Source organism: Syngnathus floridae, chromosome 3 (genome assembly GCF_059516105.1).
Source record: "Syngnathus floridae isolate MCC-2025c chromosome 3, RoL_Sflo_1.0, whole genome shotgun sequence".
Lineage (NCBI taxonomy): Eukaryota > Metazoa > Chordata > Actinopteri > Syngnathiformes > Syngnathidae > Syngnathus > Syngnathus floridae.
Window position 1 is genome coordinate 22,092,685 of NC_142415.1, and position 24,653 is coordinate 22,117,337.

The 24,653-nt window shown below is 44.2% G+C and overlaps 2 long non-coding RNA genes across 6 annotated transcripts in view; both read right to left on the reverse strand.

The window, feature by feature from the left end:
* LOC148401149 (uncharacterized) overlaps window positions 1-24,653 on the reverse strand; it is a 153,555-nt gene that overhangs the window by 33,246 nt on the left and 95,656 nt on the right. For 4 of the 5 annotated variants that reach the window (XR_015857531.1, XR_015857532.1, XR_015857533.1 and 1 more), the window contains exon 3: window positions 4,913-4,991. This is a non-coding gene — a long non-coding RNA (uncharacterized LOC148401149). Of the gene's footprint in view, window positions 1-4,912; window positions 4,992-22,103; window positions 22,249-24,653 lie in introns of those variants that run through there. The other variant, XR_015857535.1, reaches the window with a different exon arrangement.
* Window positions 6,018-10,174, reverse strand: LOC148401150 (uncharacterized). Its single transcript, XR_015857782.1, has 3 exons — window positions 10,067-10,174; window positions 8,671-8,809; window positions 6,018-6,212 (listed from the first exon to the last, which is right to left on the reverse strand). It is a non-coding gene; the product is annotated as an uncharacterized LOC148401150 (long non-coding RNA).

The following is a 24,653-nucleotide window of genomic DNA, read 5'->3' on the forward strand; positions in this document are numbered from 1 at the left end:
TGCATGGACTGAAAAAAAAAAAGAAAAAAAAATCATATACATGTATAAAAGGTGATAATAATTGGTGCATGGACTGAAAGTAAAATAAATAAATAAATAAATAAATAAATAAATAAATGATTCCAGAATGGCAGTTGTATTTATTGTAAGGCTGTGATTGGCCGGGAACCAGTTCAGCGTGTTCCCTGCCCGCCTACCTACTCTCGATAGCTGACCTGGGAATCCCTTGATAGTCCTCCAAGTGGAGAAGGAAGAGGTGTCTCAAGATGAGGAAAACTAAGCTTTCCTTTTTCTGCTGACCCCGTGAACTAGACATGGATGAGCGAAGCAAAATGGATGATGGGTTTTCCGCTTGGCCACTAGAGCAAGGCTCGCCTGTCACACATATCCGACAGAGCGGACGAAGACTGCATTCCCTCCGGGAAACAGAAAGGGAACTTCGATTGTTAAGGTGGTGTTTGTTCATGTTGTTTGGGTTAAATGTCGCTTTTACTTGGCTGTACACTTTGGTGGGACAGTACCATGCAAAAGTATTCACCCCCCCATTTTTCCCTGAGTTATACTGGACAAGCGTTTCCAAAATCTTTGTTTCACTTTGTCTATATGTGTCGAGAAAAAAATCGATTGAATTCATTTCGTAATATGGCAGAGACATAAAATGCGAAAACTAGATCGATTCCTTTCATTGTTCAGTCTATATAGTGTAAAAGTTGAGCTGTCTCAGAGATGTCAATATGTCGGCTCCGATGGGCGCCATGGGAATGGTCCGCCTCCGCGTCTGTCTGCTAGCATGTATGCGGACGACGCAGAACCTTAAGTGCGTCCAGGCGGAAAACGGCTACACGGACCATGCGGGCGGCGGCCAATGAAGAGTGCCGCTTTGGTTTTCAAAAAGGTCGTAAAGATTAACGGCGCTCTCCCGTATAACTCAATCACGTAAAACTGCCGCGTGGTTGCATTCCAGCGCCTGCATTCGGCTGCTTGCTATTTGATAAGCACTGGCGTGGATTTGATGGGCTAGAAATTGCACTTCAGGAGTTGTTTGAGAATCGAGGCAGGTTAATGCCTTTATACTGTACGCCACACAGCTTTAGTCATCTTAAATATTAGCCAGACATGTCCGAGGATGAGTGGTTCGCATGCCTTTTCTAAGACCTCCGAGCTTTCGGGTCGCAACGTTGGTTTTTATGAGCCTGGCGATTCGATTGTGACCAGTCAAGGGAGTACCCGAATCTTGATTTTAACTTTCAGAGGAGAGTACGAAGCCATCTTGGAGAAGAAATTGACTTGCTTAGCATCCTCAAAGTGCATTCATAAACTGCAAGAGTCAGTCACAAATTTGAAGTAGACCCTTGGAGATGGCCTTCCATGGTCCACCTGATGATAATTGGGTCATTTCTGCAATGATTCCGAGTGATTGTCATATTTATGAATTAAATATACTGTCATCCACATACGTATGTAAAATCCAACAAAACCGCATAATTCCACCTGCGCCACAACTTAGACCTGCTTTTAGGTAGTCTAAAATGTAGTCTACTTTTGGTTACAAAATTGTCAGGTGCATCAAGAGCGGTCTGCCAAATTTCCAAACAAAATGGACTCGTTGATATTGCACTTTCCTAAAAATAAGCTATACTATTACAATTTCCTAGGCAGAAAACACACTATTGGTGTTGCAGTCTCCGAGGGAGAAAAATGATCAATGCTGCTATTATCTAAAAAATTGATAAACTATTGGCATGACACTTTCCTTAAAAAAAGACTAACTAAAGATATTGCATCGTCCTAAAAGAAGAAACACAACTTCATTTTCCAAAAAAGAAGCCATTTATCTGGAAGCCATTGACTGTTTATCACCCGCTCCACCAGTTAAATACAAGCTCCTGGTCTCTAAGATAAGAACAACTTTGCATTGCAAAGCACTCCGAGAAAGTTACACGACTGAAATGGAAAACGGCCGTTTTTCTGGGTCGCCATCTTGCTTTTTTGGCGGGCGCAGCTAACCCGCCAGTGAAGCTCTCAGTTAATTTTCACATCTGGTCATCTTCCAAATTCATTAACAAACGACGCCCATCGTCAATGTACGCTGGCAAGGCGTAAGCAATAAGCTCTTTGGGCTAATTTGAGCACTGACACAACTTTTTATTGTGGAGCTCAATGATGGGCAGGAGGGAAAAGCGGTAATGGCGGCTGGGGTGTTGGGGGGGTTGTCCAACAATGAGCCACACTAAAAAAACTTTCCCAATCAAGCTTCATTTACATGAGCTGCAGACAACCTTCAATTGACTTTGGGGAGCTGCATTCGGGGAGAAGCGGCCACGCGCATTACGGCTCACACTGATGCATTCGTAATGGAGGCAGCCTGAGCAGGGGGGCGAGAAAAAAAAAAAGTGCCAAATGGAAAAAAATAAAAGATCAATTCCCCTCAGCTTGGCACTGCGTGATGGATTTGACATTCATCAAGGCCCTGTCAGCTAATGCATTTGGTTTTATATTACACCTGAGATTTGCTCCCCACTCCCTCTCACTTTTCTTTTATGGCTTCACAAGTCCAGATTAGAATGGTTGAATTGTGAATTAATGCCTGAATTAATTTTACGCTCTGCCATTGCAGGGCAAAGGATTTTGCGGGGGAATATTTCGGGCTGGGAGCATCTTTATTTTGGGTCAAGGGCTGACGCTGGAAGGCATCCAATCACAGACCAGTCCTTATTTTTAATATGAACCCGTGAAGAGGTAATCACAGAATATTAACTCACCTCAAAAACTGCGGTAAAAATAGTCTACCTCAATATTTTGGGGTGGTGGCAATGTACTGCTGTGTGTATATTTTATTTCACCTTCATCTGTACATTGATGCCAATTGTAAAATAGCAAATTTGACCTCCATGCATTCAAAATGCCTTGAAAATAATATATTTCTTTTTTTTTTCTCAAGGATTGAACACATCCCTTGCCTTTCCCGTTCTCAGTGAGATTTTTACATTTCTTCTCTGCACATCAAAGCGAGCATTTAATCCCATGAGCACGAGCGTCGATTCCCATTAGAAATCTCGTCTTTGTTGCATCTTAACAATGGTAACAATTCAGCAGTGAGTCACAGAGCTTGGCATGCCTGGAAAATGTAGAACATGTTTCCTCATCCCCCTGCGTAGAGTCTCAAAACTCAAGGGGGAACAAAAGCAGAACGCTGTAATATTCAGTGCTGTGATGCAGCTTGAAAAGAGTTTTCTTCAAGCTGTCTTGTTTTGTGTCAACGCTGGAGAGCGCTGTTTGCACTGTTGTGCTTAATACAGACTGCAGACCATTTAGGGCTAGTGAAAAAGTTTGTTCCAAACTGAAATGTGGGATTTCTTAGAGTTTTGAATTTTGATTATTATTTAAATTCCTGTATAAAACATTTTCAAATGACAGGGAAGAGTTTTAAAAAAGATCTTTTTCAAAGTGGCTGACAGGCCGCAGTTTGAGAACCATGTACATTGAATTTTTGGTTCAAGAAGTCATATTAGAACAGTCGCATTGGAAGTACATTTTGGTTTCAAAGTTTTGCTGAAGAACAAATGCAGATTGTTTGCAATCAGCATTGTGGATTTTTTCCTTCCTGACATCTGCCTTTTGATGTGTGTCGCTGCTGATTGCTTTTCTCGCAGCGTGTACGCAAGTGCTACACGCCGAGCCCATCTGCGCTGTGTGTGTTATGTACGCGGTGATGTAATTTCACGCGTTAATTATCTGCACGCGAATTAGGAGGCAACAAGGAGTCGCTTGTTACTTGTCTATTACTTTTATTCAGTGGAAAAGCGACAGTCGAACGTCCATAACACTAAAATCGAAAAGGCTAACTGTGTGTGTGTGTGTGTTTCCTGAAATATATTCTTATAGATGAAGATTTTCACTGTCACCCAACAACTCAGTAATACAAAATCATTTGAGTAAACTAGAACTGGCTTGTTTAGATTTGCTTCTAATTAGTTGTAATGAGTTACAACGCAACTCGACACCCCAACTCAACAGCACTAACGGGAGCTCCAGTATGGAGTTGTTCCGTTAAATTAAAAACAAAAAAAGATATACTAGCACGGTGGAGAGTGTTAATCACCGACATGTTCCTTCATCAAGCTGGAGATGGACACGTCCTCCTTTCAAGTCTCAGGAGCGCCGGGCAATTACACACACCTGTTATCCACTTAATTGGTCAATTAACTCATTCGTCATTACACTAAAGTAGGTCAGCCAAATTAGCAATTAGCGCACGTTTACGCCAACCTGTGGGTGCAGGTGTTGCCGTGTTGGTATCAATGAAATCAGAAACTGCAACCGTCCAAAAAAGTGGTTGGCTGATATTATTGGGGAATACGCGTCGCAAGAAAAAGGCAAAGAAAATCGTTTAATGCTAGCCAAATTGAGTTTTTATACATGTCATGCATGTTTTGTGGGGGTTGGAACTTTATTTTCGTCTAAGCCGCACCTAAAATAAACTGACTGACCAATCACAGCACAGAACAGGCACTGATATGTTTAGCTGTACTTATGACTCATTTTTATTCATTTAATTAGTAATTAAACAAACATAAAAAGCATTCTGTACTTTTAAAATCTTGGAAAAACAAGTTATTTTTCTTTTTATAGTCACGCATCATCACAGTTTTCATTGTATGCACTTGCCGTAATTGGAAACCAGATGCACGTTAGCATCTAGCACGTTAGCATCTTCCCTTAACTGAAAAATAGCCTTGAACTGGTTGGGGGTTATTATTGTTATGTTGCTGCTTCCTGAATCCCCGGCGGGCGTGTTGCCTTTGCGCCCGCTGGACTGAAATTAAATGTGTGTTTGCAGCCTGCGGTCTGTTTTTGTACATATATTCCTTCCCCTCTCACCCTTTTTTGCCTTTGTGGGGCCACCACTGACCTTTTCATCATAGCCCACGGTCTGCGTTTGAAGTTCTCGCGGGGCTGACAGGAAGTGTCGTCTTCACGCCACCACTGGTCTAAAAATGTCACGGTACAACACAAACAAGCGTTAATGACCTGCGATAACGGCAGACAATGAACAACTAAAGGCCTTGCCAAAGATAAATTATAACAATTAGAACAAAAGGTGACTTAAAGGGCAATTTTTTTTTTCAACGTAGGATAGATAGCACCAATTACGGTGATCCAAAAATGAAAAGATTGAGGAAACTTATGTGCATGTTTTGAATGGAGGAATTAGTAGTAACATAACATCTTCGATCTCAATGTTTTCAAATGAGCCAGCAGTGAGTGGCGAAAGCCTGGCAAGTTAGACCACTAATTGTCAGGCTGCATTGATTGGAAACCCCCGAGAGAGGTTCTTTGAGGCTAAGGAGATGGTACACATTGACCCCCTAAAGCGGTACTGATCTTGGGATCTTAGATGCTTCATCTCCTCCCTGGGCCTGGTTGAACTTGTTACGATAAATTGTGAAGGAAAGAACCCAAATGATTCCAGAAAAGAATTGGATTGTCGGTTCTGTGAGTTTGGTCAAAGCAGGAAACAAAAATGAAGAGATGAACTAAGTTGCAAGAAACTTTACACTCGTTTTGTTCGAAACGATAACTTAGACTTTATACCTACATTGTCAAGACTTGAAATGCTAACCCTGTCTCGAAACCATACATTTAACACGCACCACGTAAATGTCACTATTTTAGTAAGCTGTTGTTTTCTTTTTCTGTGCGTGAATTTTAGCAGTTGTGAATTAGCATCACCTAGCAATCAAGCTAACCTAAGCCCTCGTACCTCATTTAAACCTTCTCTGCCTTCCCTCATTTCAAATCTTATGCTTGGGTTGAAGTGACTGAACTAACTCAATCCTAAATTAACTCTCTAGGTAGAGCATTGTCTTTTTAATTCCAGTTCAACCATTATTGTTAGTAGTGTTTATTTAGCGCCTGCTCAGTCTTTGCTAGTGATTGAACGCAAGAAGAGAGACAATTATAAAACAAGCAGCTTTCTAAATGCTACTTATTCCACCTCCCTTTGGGACGTTGACAGTACTGAAGCAAGTTGATCAGAAAATGTGATCACAACATGAAACAAAGCAGAAAAGATGAGAAAATACAAGTGGAAAAACATGTCTGACAAGAGGCTGCTGTCTGACTAGTAATGGAAATATTGACAGACGATGTTGAAGCTGATTTGTTGTGATGTCGCATACGGCAGAAACAGCAGAGGTGTCATGTTGACTCTGCAAAAACACAAGTGAGAAGTAATAAAAAAGACTTTGGAGACTCAATGTAGAATTTGATTTATTCGCACTCGCTCAAAGAAGTGGGGGAAATGATTTCCCTCAAGGGGGGAAACATAGTTATGAATTTACCTATTAAATGACATCATTTAATTCAACAGTCAAATTCATACAGCAGCATTCCCGAGTTCATAGCTTACCATTAGCATTTTGGCTAAGGGCAATGGAGCAATTTATGGATAATAAAAGTCAAACCCTGGTTGAAACCCTCATTTAACTCAGGTTTAAAAACCAAATATGAAAGGCTAAGCCTCTCTTGCTGCCGGACTCCTGGACGGAAACCTGAATATGAAATCCAACACTTGAATGCTTGAACCCTGATCTTTGTTGCCATTTTGAAACTTAAAGGACTAGAAACTTGCGGTATGCATTCAATGCGAGATGTCATATCTCAACAACTTCCACCTCAGCTACTTATGCAGGTAAGAGTGTCTTAGCCATTTGATCAACAGCGGTGTTAAAGGCTTATTCATTTCATCGCGACCCCAAGCTTTGTGCTCCTCTTTGACTCCGAAGATTAGACTGTGCCGTGCATGCACAAGCTCACCGCTAACTGTAAAAAGAACCCATTCACCGTTCAGACTCGGCACGAGAAAAAAACTCCCCGTCTTGGAATTTCACAAGATTAAAGCTACAAGAGGATTGGAGGCTTTAGTACGAGTATACCGAGTTTGAGGTTTGAACATTACTGCCCCCTACTGGCAGTAATGTATAAACATCTCACGAATAGGACATTTGGGCCAAGGTTCGGCTGTCGACTTCCTTCTGGTGTTGCAAGGCTCTAAATAAATTCACTAAAGTAGAAATCTCGTCTTCTTCGCCTCTGCCTGTTGAGATTTGACTCAAACTGGAAGATTAGCGCCTCTGGTGAAACTCAGCCTCTGAGGGACATTTGTTGAAGCAAAAAAAATAAAATAAAATCCCACTTTCCCTCACGTTGTCCCTTACACTGTGGCCACGTGTGATGATGATAGCACTATACAGCATTTCCCCCCGAGCCGACTAATTAACTAAGAGTGTTTAATTCTATTTATTTGATTTATTTCTATTTCTAAAGACCCCGAGGCTTGGCGTCTTTCTTCATCCAGGTGGGTCTATTTAAATGCTTTGTTACACAATGACATGTGCGTACTTAGCATAAATTTGACACTGTTTGACTTTGCACACTTGCCGTGAATTCTGCATAAACTGTTAACCAGATTGCACCAACAAAGGCTAAGCCTTATTTGCTCCTCAAGTGTACACTGCCAAACAAAAGCCACTGGATTTGTGTACTTTAAGTGTGAGGGGGTTTATGCCTTCCTCAGGCATCTCACTATGGCCACCGCTTATTTAAATGTGATAACGCGCGGAATGTCATATAGCACATTAACTAGAATTAATTTTCAGCCATTGTTATCGCTTTTTTTTATGAGGTCATTTTGTAAGAATGGGGATTTTAGCTTCCTAAGTGAATGAAGCCAATTACATTTCGAAAGGTTTGACATGTGGTCATTGATGTTGAAAGTTGGAGTAATTATATGAGTGAGTGAAATAAAATGACAAGTATTGCGCCTGATTGACGCTAATGATGCTAGCTAACTGTAAAAAAAGGCGAAGATAATTAGACAGTATTAAACATTTACCAGTTGATGATCTCAAGCATGTTCATTAAGCTTTACCTTTTCCCACATCACATGATTTAAACTGTGAAACCCTTTATTTATTTTTTTTGTATTTGGCCCTCATCCCTGACCCTAACGAGTAAAGCCGCCGCAAGCCTCGCCGCTATGCTAACCCCGAGTAGCGGCGTCTTTGATCGACGGGAATCACATCACCGAGGGGAACGCGATTCAACGTGACATCCTGAAAAGCAACGACGCCTGGCAGTGGGACGGGATTTGCACACAGTATGAAGCCGTAAGCTTATAAAAGACGCGAGCTAGCGATGCAAAGCGAGCCTCCGTGTTGGGTGTATCGAATAGCAAAGGCTTTTTCCTCTCTCTTGGTTTGAAGGAGGCTTTTTAGTTTTATTCAAGACATTTTTTTCTAAAACAGTCAAGGCCATCAGAGATCCGGGGGATAGTAATTCCCAGTCGTGCACGGCAACAGGTGCTATTCTGAATCGTGTTACAATCATGCAATTGTGAAGCACTCCATCAAGTGACCATCTCTGGATGACATTTCACTCACCAATGTCATCCATTGGCATTTCCCACTTTCAACCAAGCCTCCATTAATGACCTCTATCCCGGCCGGCCACAGAGAACCAGCCAACAAACAAGGGCTGGTCCCGGGAGTCCTGACCGCAGAGGAGGTCCGTCTTTGCCAGGGATGGGATGAAATGCCACTCAGCGGACTGCGTGTCCGTATTCAGAGCAGACGATTGTGTTGAGGGTGTGTTGGCGTGTTCACGTACGTGTGTAATGCATTATAGATGGCCTGGAAAAGTGCGCGGTCCTCTCAAGAATTCGCTTGGTTTCACTCAGCTGTGACGTCCCAGAGGAACAAAAAAAAAAAAAACACGTTGCCAGACACTCCAGTACACTCAAGCGACACTGGACACAAAAGACATTTGATTAAGTTTTTGTTTGTGTTTACTCAATTTGAGGCTTCATAAATAATAAAATCCACATCTCACCGTCTGGATGAAAAGAACCTATAACAACCATGTGTGAAGGAACATATTGGCACATAATTGTTCCTAATCCCTACTTCATTGTTGCACATAATTTTTCAGTAGTGTTGCTGGCACCTTCATAGATTATCTGGGATTATTTTGGATTCATACTGGTCTCCTTTCTCCCATTGTTATTTTGGGTGTGCATGCTCTCAAAGCTAGATAATGCCAAGGAGTCTCCTAGGGGGACAAGAGTAGGCACTTTCACAGCCAAGTTGACGGCAAACGTGAATTCTTACCCAGCTAATTATCATCTCGGAGCATAATGAAGGCTTATAGATGAGCAAACATAATTAGCAGGCATTATGCAGACCTAATGGAGGGTGGGCTGCTAGGTGGGGAATGAACAGGTGAGCGTCGATGCGGCCTATTGTTTATGAGCTGGGGAGGAGGTATGCCGTAATGAGCCAGGAGAATAAGAGTTGATTAGTTGTGACCTAAATGTGTTCTTAAGACGCGATATCCTCCGACGAATTATTTGCGTGAAAGGACGGAGACGTTATTTGCATACGAATGGCAAGTATGATGTTTCCATCGTGTTTGTGGACGGACATATTTTTACTGCTGTTGATATCTCTAGGGCCTCTAATTTCATCAATTTGAATCAATTAATTCAACCTGTTTTTGTTATGATCATCATTTTGATAGTTTTTAAATCAACCGGCAAGCAGTTAAGTAGATCACGATCGACCGGCAGGTTTCGGCAGCTAGCACGGTAATAAGTCAATCACTTTTTTATGCTATTGATATAGCTGCCTGTCGACGGTCGTGAAAAAGTTGAGAGTAGAAGGTGCCTATCAAACATTGTGAAATTTGTCATAAGATTGACGTACGGGAAAGCCAGTAATATGCCTGTCACAATAGTTTACTAGCGACTAGCGGTATCACCCTCTAATTTGTTTTATCAACTTTAAAATGAGCCCAGTCCGCCTACTCTACAATTTACAGTTATCAAAAAATGTGACCTTATATGTGGGGGTCACTCTTGACCACCCCATAGCTCCGCCCCGTATGAGAACGTAAAGTCCTCTATCACATTGTGTGTGCATGTGTGTGTGAATAAATTGAATTTGTTACTTTGTATGTGAGGGTAGAGACCGTTAATAATTGTGTAAAAGGAAAGATAGATGTTTACATTGTGTGTAAAGGGCGTGTTTACTATCCGTGTGCAAGTGAACAGACACTGTTGCTTAGAATTGAAGCAACTGTCTTAGTGTGAGAATTGAAGACAGCTCTCTTCATTGTGTGTGACTGGGTAGACATGTTTACCGTATGCTCAGTTGACAACACTCCATGTGTGTGTGCGACACACTTGGAATCAAAGTGGACCTAACAATGTGGCACCGTTATCGTCCTTTAGGGAGTCAATCATTGATCATCCGGCAGAGTATCGGCACGCCGGCTCGTTTACGATGAGACACGGCCGAGCCGGGAAGCCGTCGAGGTTGCTTAGAGGACCTAATAATTGGCCACGTGTCATCCGCCGAGTGAAATAGCGCTCCCTGCGGCACCTGCGGCGGAAATCCCGTTCTACAGTACGTGGAAACCTGGCTGGAGTAAATCTGCCAGCCCGTACAAAGTGCGCTGGGTAAATTGAGTCTGGCCTTGACTGCTTGGCTGGCGTGGAGAATGAGCATCATCGTGATAACGCCCCCCCCCTGAAATCAACTCTTTGAAAGCAAGGGCTAATTAAAGCGGTTGTCTTTGAGTAAGAACGCTACGGCGTCCTTGCGCATGCCCCCCGTGAGCACACGGTCGGGATGCGCAAAGGGGCTTCGACTTGTTTGATTGCGAGCGGGATAACGCTCATTTGTCGACTTATTCTCCATTTTGTGTGTCAATGGACTGGAATGTGTGAAATGTGTAGAGACAGAAGTGTGTGTATAAATTATGAATGAATTAGTTTATTTTCTTTATAGCAGGTTTTTAGTTTGTATTTTGTCAGATTTTTTAATGAATTTCAGTATCATTTTTTAAATATATTTGGTAAGTGCAAGATTAAAAAAAATAAACGAATTTTATAATGATCTAATTTGCTAACTAGCTAAAGTGCCACTAAGTATTGTGGAATAGAGTAAATTACAATTTTCCAATGATTGTTTAACTTTCTAGCTTATATGTGGACATACAGCAATACAAAATAAATACATTTTAAATCGATCCTCAAAGCTTCTATATGATATATTAATCGACAAAGACACAAAACGTGTTCTCTATGTTTCTAGTTAGCTTGAGCTTGATTTATAAATGGGATGTTACCGGGCATACCTTTGCCTCCACGACGAGCACTTTTTGTTTCTCAAAGCAGAGGTAAACCATTTCTTTGAGTCCATATTCCCTCTTTTGACCTCTACTGTTGGCAGAATTAATAGTGAAACTTTGGGAGGTTTGTTATAAGCAGTCGCCCAGACCTTGCTCGCCGTCTGGACTATTTTGGAGAAGGACAACGCGAGCGGTCGATGATGAACAACCGCGCGCCGGGTTCATCATCATCACCGCACTGTTTGATTTGCTTTGAAGGTCAAAGAATCCATCTGTTTTTCGGTCACATATTCAATAGGACGCGAGATTGCGAGGAGAAAATACATCAGCGGGGGTCATTTGGTTTTAGAAAACAACCCATCGACGTAGTTGTGCCACTTTCCATTGAGAACATAAAACCCGGCTGCTACTTAGAACGCCGCAAAACATTTGACATCAGAAGTTGTTAAGAGTCCACAAATAATCGATCCACACGTCCTTTTTAAGAATAAATATGTGTGCTTGGGTTGGTGTAAGTGTGTATGAGGGCTTGATGGATATCTAACAATCTAACAAATATATATATTTGGCTTGACATTAGAATGGCCCTTCGAAAGAAACTTTGACTATGATGCGGCCTGTAACAAAAAAAAAAAAAAATGTACGACACCCCTACCATAAAGTTCATCTAATGGAAGTCTATATGATGCATGTTTGAATGGGGTCCTACTGTGAGCGGTCCCCTGTAGGTGCTTAACCTCATCTACACGATTCGCCAACTCTAAATGTCACCCGATCCCCACTGCGAGTGGCCAAAGAGTGCCCCGTGTACATTATTAAACCCATAGCAACTACCTTCCATTCTTCCTCTCCAGCGGATCTATACTCAGCAAGCAGCCACCTTCTCGACTCCTCTTCATCCTGGCCGATTTATCAATCTCATTGCTTTTCGTCTTTTATTCCACCGTTTCTTTCACCCTTTTGATTCTCCGCAACGAGCCGGCTAACAGCGTCTTATTGTACGGTATCGCTTTGCTCGTATGGGGCCTCGGAGGGGATCCCAAACGTCGGGCTTTAAAGACCGACGTCAATGCGCAGCCATAGAAACAAAAGTTCGGCTCGGCTTTTGAAAAACAGCAGTAACCAACACCAAAGGAAAGTTCAATTGTGTTTTTTTTCTTTTTGTTTGGCTCGAAATACACACTGGCGTCTTTCTCCCGCTGGCGTTTTGTTTTTCTTTTCCCATGCGTATCCAACATGTTTGAATATAATCTTCCATAAAGAGAACGTTAAAAAAAGAGTGTAGCTTAGATAGCTTTCTGTTTTACATGGGCAAGTCGAGTCACACATTTTCACTACAAAAACATGTTCCATGCGCCACCACTTGTCAAAACACGATGATCTGATTAATATCACATTTGTGGAATATGAATTAATCAGAAAATCCAGATGTTATCCATATTTGGCGGCGGCCATTTTGTCTTTGACATCATAGAACGTAACTGCTTAGCTTGCTAGCTTAGCACAAAACAGATGAGTGAACGGAAAGACATGCTTACGTCTCATTTGTGAATTGATAGACATATTTACTGAATGCTAGCATATGAATGTATGCTAGCATATACATATGTGCGTGTGTGCTAGCATGTGTATGTGTGTGTCTCCATAAATGGACAAAGTGATTTTCTTTCTGCTGCTGTCTTCGTCTCAAAATGCACACCGGCATCTTTATCTCCAGCGGCATTTTGTTTTTGCTTTCTCACGCATGTCTAGCAAAAGTAATCTTCTTTTATAGAAGAAAACAATAATAACAGGACTGTATCTCAAATGGCTGCCTTCTGTTTTAATGTTGATTTAGCTCAACCTGTGTGAAATTGTCTTTTGGCTGGCATTTGCTGAAGCCTTATCACACTTTATGACTGATTTGGAACAATAATTTGGATTAACATTTGCAACTGGCGTATACTTGCTTTAATAACACTCGTAAAAAAAATAGCAATGTGACATTTTTCATAACACATTGCTATTGATGGCCGTGCTTGAATATTATTCTGTGCAAACGGACAAAACTTGAAAGGCTTTGTTTACCTTTTTTCAGGGAAACAAGAGTTTAAAAAAAAATGTTGGTCATAATCCAGATGAGAACTGACTTGAACAAAGTGTTACTTTTCAAACAATTAATTGTAAATTGGAATTTTCTAATAGACAAAGACACCATTTGCACACACTCACGCACACTCACACACACACACACACACACACACACACACACACACACACACACACACACACACACACACACACACACACACACACACACACGCACACAAGACCGACTTCCCGAAAGCCATTGCAGAAACAAAATGCTAGAAATGATGTTTTCAATTTGAAAGCAATTTTAAGGTAACGTGAAGGATCACATTGAACCCGTCAAATTTGCTTCAAACGCCATCAAGAATAAATATTATTAACTCCATAATCCATCCATGGAATTGAAGGTACACTATTTCCCCAGCAAATCCTTTGTGTCTTCTGATTGAGTCAAACGCTTCGGCTGAAGTTAGAAGAACTAATTAAATTGTTTAAGCGTGAAGGGGAGCAATACATTCCAGACTCTGGTGGAAGTTTTAGGATGAAAAGTAAATAGAAACTGTTCAGAAAAGGCTTGGACATTATTGGCAATGTCAAAAGGTTCTTCAAACCTGCTCTGGGGTTTCTTCTAAGATATTGTTGAAGAAATCTTTAAATCAAATATCCCCGTTCTATTGGCAGTAATATTTTTGGACATTCTGAGCTTTTGTCTTGTTTTAAGACTAGTTTTAGGAGTAGTCGTCATCATAAACGGCAAACTTTGCTGTATGTACTATTTCAAATAAAGTTCCAAAGTAAAAACAGTCTTCAAAGCATTTGATTTACAAGAGGCACCTTTAAGGAACATTTTTACACGCTTCATTACAGGCAAAAACAAACAACATCAGTGTTTATGGCTCCTGCAGTGGCACCTTGTCTCGTCCTTGGTCCCTTCTCATGCCAGAGCGCCATCTTACATTATTCTACGACTGTCGTGCAGGAATTACCCGGACGGCCGTTTTTGGGAAGGGGGGGGCGTGACGACTCGGGGCTTCGGGACGGGCTGCAAAAATCAATTGGCTAGAAATGACATCTGCCAGCATGTGCCACGGGGGCGGCTCGCAGGTACCATAAATGAAATCACCAGGTCCTAATTGTGTGCTGATTTATGCACTTGTCTGGGTGCATCTTCCCGTCTTAGACTGGGCCGGTCGCCCGGCGGAACCCCGCCAGGGCCCGCTCGGTCATACATAACACATTTATTTATTTAGCTGTCCCTTCAGATTCCCGGCATCACTGGGGGATACGCAGCAGTGACACCCCTCCTCCTTAGCCTCTTTTCTTCCCAACCCTTGCCTTCCACTCCACATTTGATTAATTCAGGGTTTTTTTCGGCAGTGGCGGCTTGTAAAAAAAAAAAATGAAATAGCCGCGCAGACAACTGTCACTCTGCTCAAGTAAGATAAATATGTCCATGCCTGCGGTGGTAACAGCTCTCTTGCATTTATTTACCCGCGATCAACATCGAGAATATTCTATTTTTCTGATGTTGCATTTCCATTTTCTGTGTCCGAAAAGATCCCGATGTCATTTATGTCGTCAGACAATACAAAATTGACAGATATAAATGGAGAGTAAGAGTCCATTTGTGACTCTAAGAGGGAAACCACACAACCCCTACATCTTACAAAAATAAGAGACAGGATGTCAGCCATTTTGGTTGGATTTAAGCGTATCAGGAAGTTTGGGGTCAAATTCAATGACAGAAGCACGGTTAAAATAAAGATGGCCCACCAACGACTGACAAGCTTTGTGCCTCGAAGACGGAAATCACACAACCCCTTTGTCTTACAAAAATAAGACACAGGATGTCGGCCATTCTGGTTGGATTTAAGCGTTTCAGGAATATAAAGATGGCCGACCAACAACTGACAAGCTGTGTCGACCATGTTCATGTTTTTGATTTCGGCGATATCCTAAACATGCACTGATGTCCTTTTATCCCAAAGAGGTTTGACATGATACTCTTACGCTCCCGCCACCCATAAACGAGGAATATTGCCCTTCCGTGTGATTTTTTCCTCGTCATCGCTCAATCCCTTTTGGCAGTGGCGTCCTGCAGCTTGAACTTAAGATAAATAAAACATGAGACAATGCCTGCAAAAGGTGTCCGTCAGACATCAAAAATTGATACGGGCCTCAGCGGGTCACGGCAGAAACGTATCGAGTTGAGTTCATCTCGTCCGTCCGGTCACCTAGGTGACGGCCCGATGGGAGGGCGGACGGGTTTTGTGGGAACCAGACAGACCCCGTTTGTGTGACATCACAGCTCTCTGACAGAGAGACAAATGAAGAGAGAGTGATTTAAGGAGAGTAGAATGAAATGGACTTGCGGGAATAAAGATCAAGAGAGAGAGAGGGAGCAGAGCAAACGTGAAAGCAATTTCTGGGATGCAAAAAAAAAAAGAAGTTGCCAGTAAATGACCTCCAAGAAATTGGGCAGGGAGGGAGCGAGACAAATTAGACAGCAACGTGCCTTGAAGCCATCGCAAACATGTCAAGAGAAAATTCCCAGTTTAAAGTGACATCGCCAAATATTTGTCCTACGTTTGCTGCTACGCGTCAACGTGGCGGGCGATGGCGGCGGACAAACTGCCGCTATCATTTAATGCCGCGAACAGCCCTGCTTTTTCCAGCTCATTAGCCGTCCCCTTCTTTGTCCCGGGCCATTTGATAGCAGCATTAATCTACGGCTCCACTAGGCTTCCTCTGCCTATTTACCGCTATTTCATGAAGATTACACCACTCAAGCGTGTAAATGTATGTCCTCTACCTCCTTACCCGCCATTTTCTTGCCTAAACTGGCTGAAGCGCTTCGTATAAACTTCTGCACCACATCGGCGAAGTAACACTCGTTATGTTGCGGGTCAAACTCTAAAGTTTTGGCAAATCTTCAATCTAACTTTTTAAAAACATTTCTGACAACATTGTGGCTGGTGATGCCACTTTTCAGACCCCCCAAAATGCGTTAAAGCCATTTAGTGTGTCTATTTAAACATCAAGTCAACTTTCCTTGGAGGAGGTAATCCCCAGCACTTTAATGCAAAACAAGTATATGCACACACACGTATACACACATGATAGAGCAGCTCTGTGATCAGCCCGGCGGTTTTCCTCCGGTGGGCTATCAGACTTCCTTATGTGTCGCGACAGGATATATGCAAAGCGCCTCCAGCTTCACCATTCATCCGCACGGAAGAGTTATTTTTTTTTTTTGGGCATTTGAAGCACCGGTGAGTCCATTCACTGTAATCTCCTTGAAGAGATTATTGTATTTCAACTGAATGAAACTAACCTTGATATAGAAATAGAACCTCCGGCTCACTATTGTGTGCATTGTTTCTTCTCCCGAGCGCAGTATCCTTGAAGGCTTAAAAAATAAAAAAAATAATGGCTACTTATAAGTGTCTTTCTCGATAGCACTGCTTGCTTGCAACCTTCATTATTAATTCAATAGTGTGGTTGACAATCCTTAAGGGCTGAGAATCAGCGCGGAATATATTTGTACCACCAGTGCTGATTGACACAAAGTTCGGCGTGGGCGAACTTCCTGTGTATCACGACAGGATGCACAGGAAGTTGGCCATGTTGTGTGGAGGTGCCATTTTTAATTTTAATTTCAGAATTTTTAAAATAAAAACCCCTCCGCGAGTCGTCACCTTATCGTGGTGGAGGGGTTTGCGTGCCCCTATGATCCTAGGAGCCATGTTGTCGGGGGCTTCATGCCCCTGGTAGGGTCACCCATGGCAAACGGGTCCTAGGTGAGGGGTCAGACAAAGCACGGCTCACCCAAGCCCCTTATGATGAAAACCATAAATGGACTTTGTTTTCCCTCGCCCGGACGCGGGTCACCGGGGCCCCCCTCTGGAGCCAGGCCTGGAGGCGGGGCTCGAAGGCGAGCGTCTGGTGGCCGGGTCTTCGCCCATGGGGCCCGGCCGGGCATAGCCCGAAATGGAAACGTGGGTCCCCCTTCCCATGGGCTCACCACCTGTGGGAGGGGCCGAAGGGGTCGGGTGCAATGTGAGCTGGGCGGCAGCCAAAGGCAGGGACCTTGGCGGTCTGATCCCCGGCTGCAGAAGCTGGCTCTTGGGACATGGAATGTCACCTCTCTGGCTGGAAAGGAGCCCGAGCTGGTGTGCGAGGCAGAAAGATTCCGACTAGATATAGTCGGACTAGCCTCCACACACAGTTTGGGTTCCGGTACAAGCCCTCTCGAGAGGGGCTGGACTCTCTTCCACTCTGGAGTTGCCCACGGTGAGAGGCGTCGAGCAGGTGTGGGTATACTTATTGCCCCCCGGCTGGGCGCCTGCACATTGGGGTTCACCCCGGTGAACGAGAGGGTAGCCTCCCTCCGCCTTCGGGTGGGGGGACGGGTCCTGACTGTTGTTTGTGTCTATGCACCAAACAGCAGCTCAGAGTACCCACCCTTCTTGGGGTCCCTGGAGGAAGTGCTGGAGAGCGCTCCTTCTGGGGACTCCATCGTTCTACTGGGTGACTTCAATGCTCACGTGGGCAATGACAGTGAGACCTGGAAGGGCGTGATTGGGAGGAACGGCCCCCCTGATCTGAACCCGAGCGGTGTTCTATTGTTGGACTTCTGTGCTCGACACGGATTTTCAATAATGAACACCATGTTCAAACATAAGGGTGTCCATGTGTGCACTTGGCACCAGGACACCCTAGGCCGCAGTTCGATGATCGACTTTGTAGTCGTGTCATCGGATTTGCGGCCGCATGTTTTGGACACTCGGGTGAAGAGAGGGGCGGAGCTGTCAACTGATCACCACCTGGTGGTGGGTTGGCTCCGATGGTGGGGGAAGATGCCGGTCCGACCTGGCAGACCCAAACGCTCTGTGAGGGTCTGCTGGGAACGTCTGGCAGAATCTCCTGTCAGGAAGAGCTTCAACTCCCACCTCCGGCAGAGCTTTTCCCACGTCCCGGGGGAGGCGGGGGACATTGAGTCTGAGTGGACCATGTTCCGCGCCTCCATTGTTGAGGCGGCCGACCGGAGCTGTGGCCGTAAGGTCGTTGGTGCCTGTCGTGGCAGCAATCCCCGAACCCGCTGGTGGACACCGGCGGTAAGGGATGCCGTCAAGCTGAAGAAGGAGTCCTATCGGGCCGTTTTGGCCTGCGGGACTCCGGAGGCAGCTGACAGGTACCGGATGGCCAAGCGGAACGCGGCTTCGGCGGTTGCTGAGGCAAAAACCCGGGCGTGGGAGGAGTTCGGTGAGGCCATGGAGAATGACTTTCGGACGGCTTCGAGGAAATTCTGGTCCACCATCCGGCGTCTCAGGAGGGGGAAGCAGTGCAACGTCAACACTGTTTACAGTGGGGATGGCGTGCTGCTGACCTCGACTCGGGACGTCGTGAGTCGGTGGGGAGAATACTTCGAAGACCTCCTCAATTCCACCTACACGCCTTCCATTGAGGAAGCAGGGCCTGGAGACTCTGAGGCGGATTCTCCAATCTCTGGGGCCGAAGTCACTGAGGTAGTCAAAAAACTCCTCGGTGGCAAGGCCCCGGGGGTGGATGAGATCCGCCCGGAGTTCTTAAAGGCTCTGGATGTTGTGGGGCTGTCATGGCTGACACGCCTCTACAACGTTGCGTGGACATCGGGGACAGTGCCTCTGGATTGGCAGACTGGGGTGGTGGTTCCCCTCTTTAAGAAGGGGGACCGGAGGGTGTGTTCCAATTACAGGGGAATCACACTCCTCAGCCTCCCTGGTAAGGTCTATTCAGGGGTGCTGGAGAGGAGGGTCCGTCGGGAGGTCGAACCTCGGATTCAGGAGGAGCAGTGTGGCTTTCGTCCTGGCCGTGGAACAGTGGACCAGCTCTACACCCTCGGCAGGATCCTCGAGGGTGCATGGGAGTTCGCCCAACCAGTCCACATGTGTTTTGTGGACTTGGAGAAGGCGTTCGACCGTGTCCCTCGGGAGGTTCTGTGGAGGGTGCTTCGGGAGTACGGGGTGCCGAGCCAACTGATAAGGGCGGTTCGGTCCCTGTACCACCGATGCCAGAGTCTGGTCCGCATTTCCGGCAGTAAGACGGATTCGTTCCCAGTGAGGGTTGGACTCCGCCAAGGCTGCCCTTTGTCACCGATTCTGTTCATAATTTTTATGGACAGAATTTCTAGGCGCAGCTGAGGCGTTGAGGGGGTCCGGTTTGGGGACCTCAGCATCGCGTCTCTGCTTTTTGCAGATGACGTGGTGCTGTTGGCTTCTTCAGGCCGTGATCTCCAGCTCTCGCTGGAACGATTCGCAGCCGAGTGTGAAGCGGTCGGGATGAGGGTCAGCACCTCCAAATCCGAGTCCATGGTCCTCGATCGGAAAAGGGTGGAATGCCCACTCCGGATCGGGGATGAGATCCTGCCCCAAGTGGAGGAGTTCAAGTATCTTGGAGTCTTGTTCACGAGTGAGGGGAGGATGGAGCGTGAGATCGACAGGCGGATCGGTGCAGCGTCGGCAGTAATGCGGACCCTGTACCGGTCCGTTGTGGTGAAGAGAGAGCTGAGCCAAAAGGCAAAGCTCTCAATTTACCGGTCGATTTACGCTCCTACCCTCACCTATGGTCACGAGCTATGGGTCGTGACCGAAAGAACGAGATCTCGGATACAAGCGGCCGAAATGAGTTTTCTCCGCAGGATGTCCGGGCTCTCCCTTAGAGATAGGGTGAGAAGCTCGGTCATCCGGGAGAGACTCGGAGTAGAGTCGCTACTCCTCCACGTTGAGAGGAGCCAGATGAGGTGGCTCGGGCATCTTATCAGGATGCCTCCTGGACGCCTCCCTGGGGAGGTGTTCCGGGCATGTCCCACCGGTAGGAGACCCCGGGGACGACCCAGGACGCGCTGGAGAGACTATGTCTCTCAGCTGGCCTGGGAACGCCTTGGGATCCCCCGGGATGAGCTGGATGAAGTGGCTGGGGAGAGGGAAGTCTGGGAGTCCCTCCTAAAGCTGCTGCCCCCGCGACCCGACCCCGGATAAGCGGAAGAAGATGGATGGATGGATGGATGGATGGATGGAATTTCAGAATTTTTAAAATAATGGCCATAAAATGTCAGCGTCAAACCAAACCGGTCGAACTCTTCTGACTTTTTGAACACGGACGGCTTCTTGTGATTTTCTTTGGTCTGCTCAAATTGCTTGTTGCGAAGGAAAAGTGTCTTTTGGCGGCCATGTTATTTTTGTACCCATTTCATTGACAAGTCCCCAACAGCAGCTTCAAGAAAACAATACTTGGAGTCCTTTGCATCTTCCCCGCAAATCTGCCCGGCATTAGAACTAGCCTCACGTGGCGTTACAAATAAGACACTTCGCCAAAGGTAAACCGTCTGCGGCTTGTTTAACAAGTGATATCAGGGAGCTGTCATGGCCGTATCGCTTCAGCTAACCACTGCCTGTCAAGGCGTCAATTGTGAGGCAAAGCGTCTCTTTTTCCGCCCCCTCCACAGACGCCACAACGGAAACAAGCAATTACGCGTGTCGCTAGTGTGACTCGTCTGGAATAAGAAAAAAGTGAACAACAGAATCTGTTGACCCAAAAGAATCGTGTTGTGTTTACGCCCTAACAAATTAGTGTCTGTTTGTGAGCATACATGTTGTGTTGTCCTGGTGACCAGCACACACATGTCAAAAAGTGTTGAAGTCTTTTTATCACGATCCCGCCTGGATTGCTGTCACACACTTTTGGAGTCAGCCAGTCCTGCTTCAAACGCCTCAAGTTTGCCCAAAATGTATAATTTGTTCGCATTTTGAGTAGTTTTTTTGGCTTTATAATATAAATCAGATAAAAATATAATATAAAGTAAATAAAATATATACTATAAATAATATAAAAAATATATAGAATACATAAACTGAATGTATAATATAAATAACAAAAATATTTAAACTAAAATATAGAGATAATATAATCAAACATATTTCAAGTTTTAACCACCACTATGCTATAAGTCATTATTAAATGACAGGGTACCTCACAGACCTCAGTTAAATGGGGTTCAACAATGAGATATGTGAGAGTTGTGGATTCACTCCAGCTGACGCAATGATTACAGACCATAAAGCCAGAAGACGTGCCATGATTAGAAACAACACAAGCATTTTCACTCCCTTTCATTTTATTTACTTTTTTTTTTTTTCTTCTTCTCTCTAGCGTTGGTGCTTTGCAGAAGGGGCGCCGGCTGTCAATATGCACGGCCACGATGGTGCGTAAACGCTGCCAGTTCCAATAACGCAGCCCAGAGATCAGCACAATGAAAGGTGACCTTGGCATAATTGAGATTCATCAAGAGAGAAAAATGCCGGGTCCAGGCTCACAGAGTGACAGAAATCCCCCCCCCCCCCCACACACACACACCTCGAAAAAAACCCACACCATAATAAGTACGACTTGCATTTTATGAGCGGGAGGAGGGCAGACAACTGTTGTGAGGCGTGGAACTGAATTTCAATGTCAGTGATTCATTAAAGGCCAACTCACACCAAGCCATTATAGCTCGGCTGGGATTGCATTGGGAGTATGCATTCAAGTTGTTGTTTATTTCCATTGTGCAAAGTAGATATTATCACCATCAATAAGTGGAGAGAAGAGCCATAGCATGCATTATATGACACACAGAGGTGCCTCTTCTTGAATGAGAACCTTTCAGGGACGTGCCATTTATACCCACTCATTCACCTTCGGGATTTTTTTGCAACCATCACATTGAAAATGAGACAATATTTGCAAAATAATAAAGACTGTCATCACTTAGAAAATCAAATGTTTTGTGTTTAGAATAAATATTTCACGTAAACACTCACGTTGGCAGAGTAGCAGCAGGTACTTGTGTGAAATTCTTGCAATTGCACCGAACTCGGTGGATACAAATAAAATGAAGAAAGATGAGGGGGACGATCTGGTGTGTTGACACACCACACACTGCAACTATGACTGCTGGGTGAAGGAGTGATCTTTAGGAGACACGCCCACTTCATCAAGACAGGTGTCTTCACTTAACACTCAATATTTTCTATCATTATAACAAAAAATAATCAATACAAACATGAAATAAAAAACAATATATAATTGAGAGCATAACTAAAAAAACTCAGTGTCTATTTCAGTTCAGCAACAAAATATTTGTTAAAATAAAAACAATATATAATTGACACTGATGTCAAACTCATTTTTGTCACGGGCCGTATTGTCATAAATTCCTTCGGAGGGCCATTATGATTGTCAACGCCTTCTATGTACGGTATAGGCTACAAAACAAACTGATGAAAAACTAGTTTTGAAATCAGAGATTAGCAGACGATTGGTAATAAATATTGCAAGCAATATCGCTATTTTTTTAAAAGTGAAGTGTAATTTTTGTAATGACAATGTCGATGCAAAATTCGTCTTTGCGGGCCACATAAAATGATATGGCGGGCCGTATCTGGCCCCTGGGCCTTGAGTTTGACACCAAGGACATAACTCAACAACTCAGTATTTAAAAAATCTATTTCAGTCAGCAACAAAGTATTTGTACTTTGTTACTTCACACCACCGACAATAGACTCGGGTCCGATGGCCTCGTCCCGTCCTTCAGACTGTTCTCCAAGATCACACAGGCTCATAAATGATTGTTCCATTCAACCTTTCTCCCATCCAACTGATTTACACGGCCTGAATTAAGCGAATGAGATAAGCGACTGGAAGCACACAATGACAGCTCTCCGTCACGTCAAACGTGAGCAGCAGCAGCAGCAGCAGCAGCAGCAGCAGCAGCGCAACTCTGGAGGGACGGGATCTGGATGAATAAGAAGTGTTGGCACATTTTGGGGTTGGATTATTGCGTCCTTTCACACATGCACAATATGCACATCGGGGCTCCCTCGACGTTGACGACGACAACAATGACCCACATTCTGCTCGGGCAACCCACCTGGCTCGGTCTGATAAAGAGGTCGCGGAAGACGACGCGAGCGAGGTACCCGAAGGCATCGGAGCCAGCTGCTCCGTTTATCAATATTTGCCTGGGAGAGAACAGCTTTCATGTTTTCTTTTTTTTTTCTTTGAAATGATGCAGGATGGCACGGATGTGAAAAGGTATCAATGCTTCAGCTGGGCAGTTTTTGGAGGAAAAAAAAACTCAAGTACCCAAATATTTGCAGGTTTGCATTTGCAAATTAGCCTATTTGCTAATTTGGGGAATTCATCAACTTGGAACTAAATGTACACATATATTAGCTACTGGTTTAATACTATTAAAATTATGCTAATTACGCGATGTAATGTTCACAAAAAACCTAACGCTATTTCCTTGACACCAGTTACTATTTGTATCAAAGAAAAAACACAAAAATATCTGAATGGTTGAGGTGTTTTTTAATAAATAATAAACACGAAGAATAGACGACTGAATAATAACTCAATTCCTGAATAATTTTTCTGTTCCTACATTTTTTTTAGGGTTAGGGTTTTTCTTAAATAAATGAAATCAATTTAAAGAATAGATGACTGAATAGTAAAGCAAGAATATTTACTGAATATTTATTGAATCACTGTATCACTTTTTTGTTCCTAGATTTTTTTTTTTTTTGGGGTAAAAAGCACAAACATATCTGAATAGGTGAGTTTTTTTTTTGATAAATAATAAACACAAAAAAATAGATGACTGAAGAGTAAACCAAGAATATTTACTGAATTCATGACAGATTTTCCTTCAACGCACCAAAACTAAAATGGAGCAGCCCTTCAGCTTGTAAATCAACACGTAGTCGTTGTCAAAGCCAGACGAGTTCACCGGGTGTCTCGGCAAAGCGGAGAAGATAACTTCCTTGGTCCGCGTTTTCTGGGTCAGCCTTAATCAAACGTCACATTCTCCGGCCCAGTGACAGTCTCAGATAGCAGCCATCACTCAGGCCACTTTGCTGCCCCGGCTTCATCCTTCACCTCCTCATCCTAATGGACTCCAGAGCCCCATCTTTTCCAAAGGTGTAATACTTTTCAAGGTAACTTTAATTACCAATCATTTCCTATTCACGGCCAACATATTCGTCACCATTTGGCTCATTGCTGGCAGGCTGAGCGATGAGTTTCGCTCCCTGGACAATGGGCCCGGGTGAGATGGAATTGCTCTTCCCAAGGATGCGGAAGGCTTGCAAAGGCTTGCATGCTACGCAAAGATTGGACCCACAGGGGCGAGGGAGGCATTTCTTCGCCACTCTTACTTTGCCTTCCTTCGACTTGTCATCACTTTCACAATTACTCTCAGAGTAATTGCGCTGGGAAGTGTTGATTCATACGCCGCCTTTAAAAGCTCCCCGAGCTATTCATCTTTGCCTGGCTCGTTCCGTAATTATGAAGTTATACGTGTTCATTTA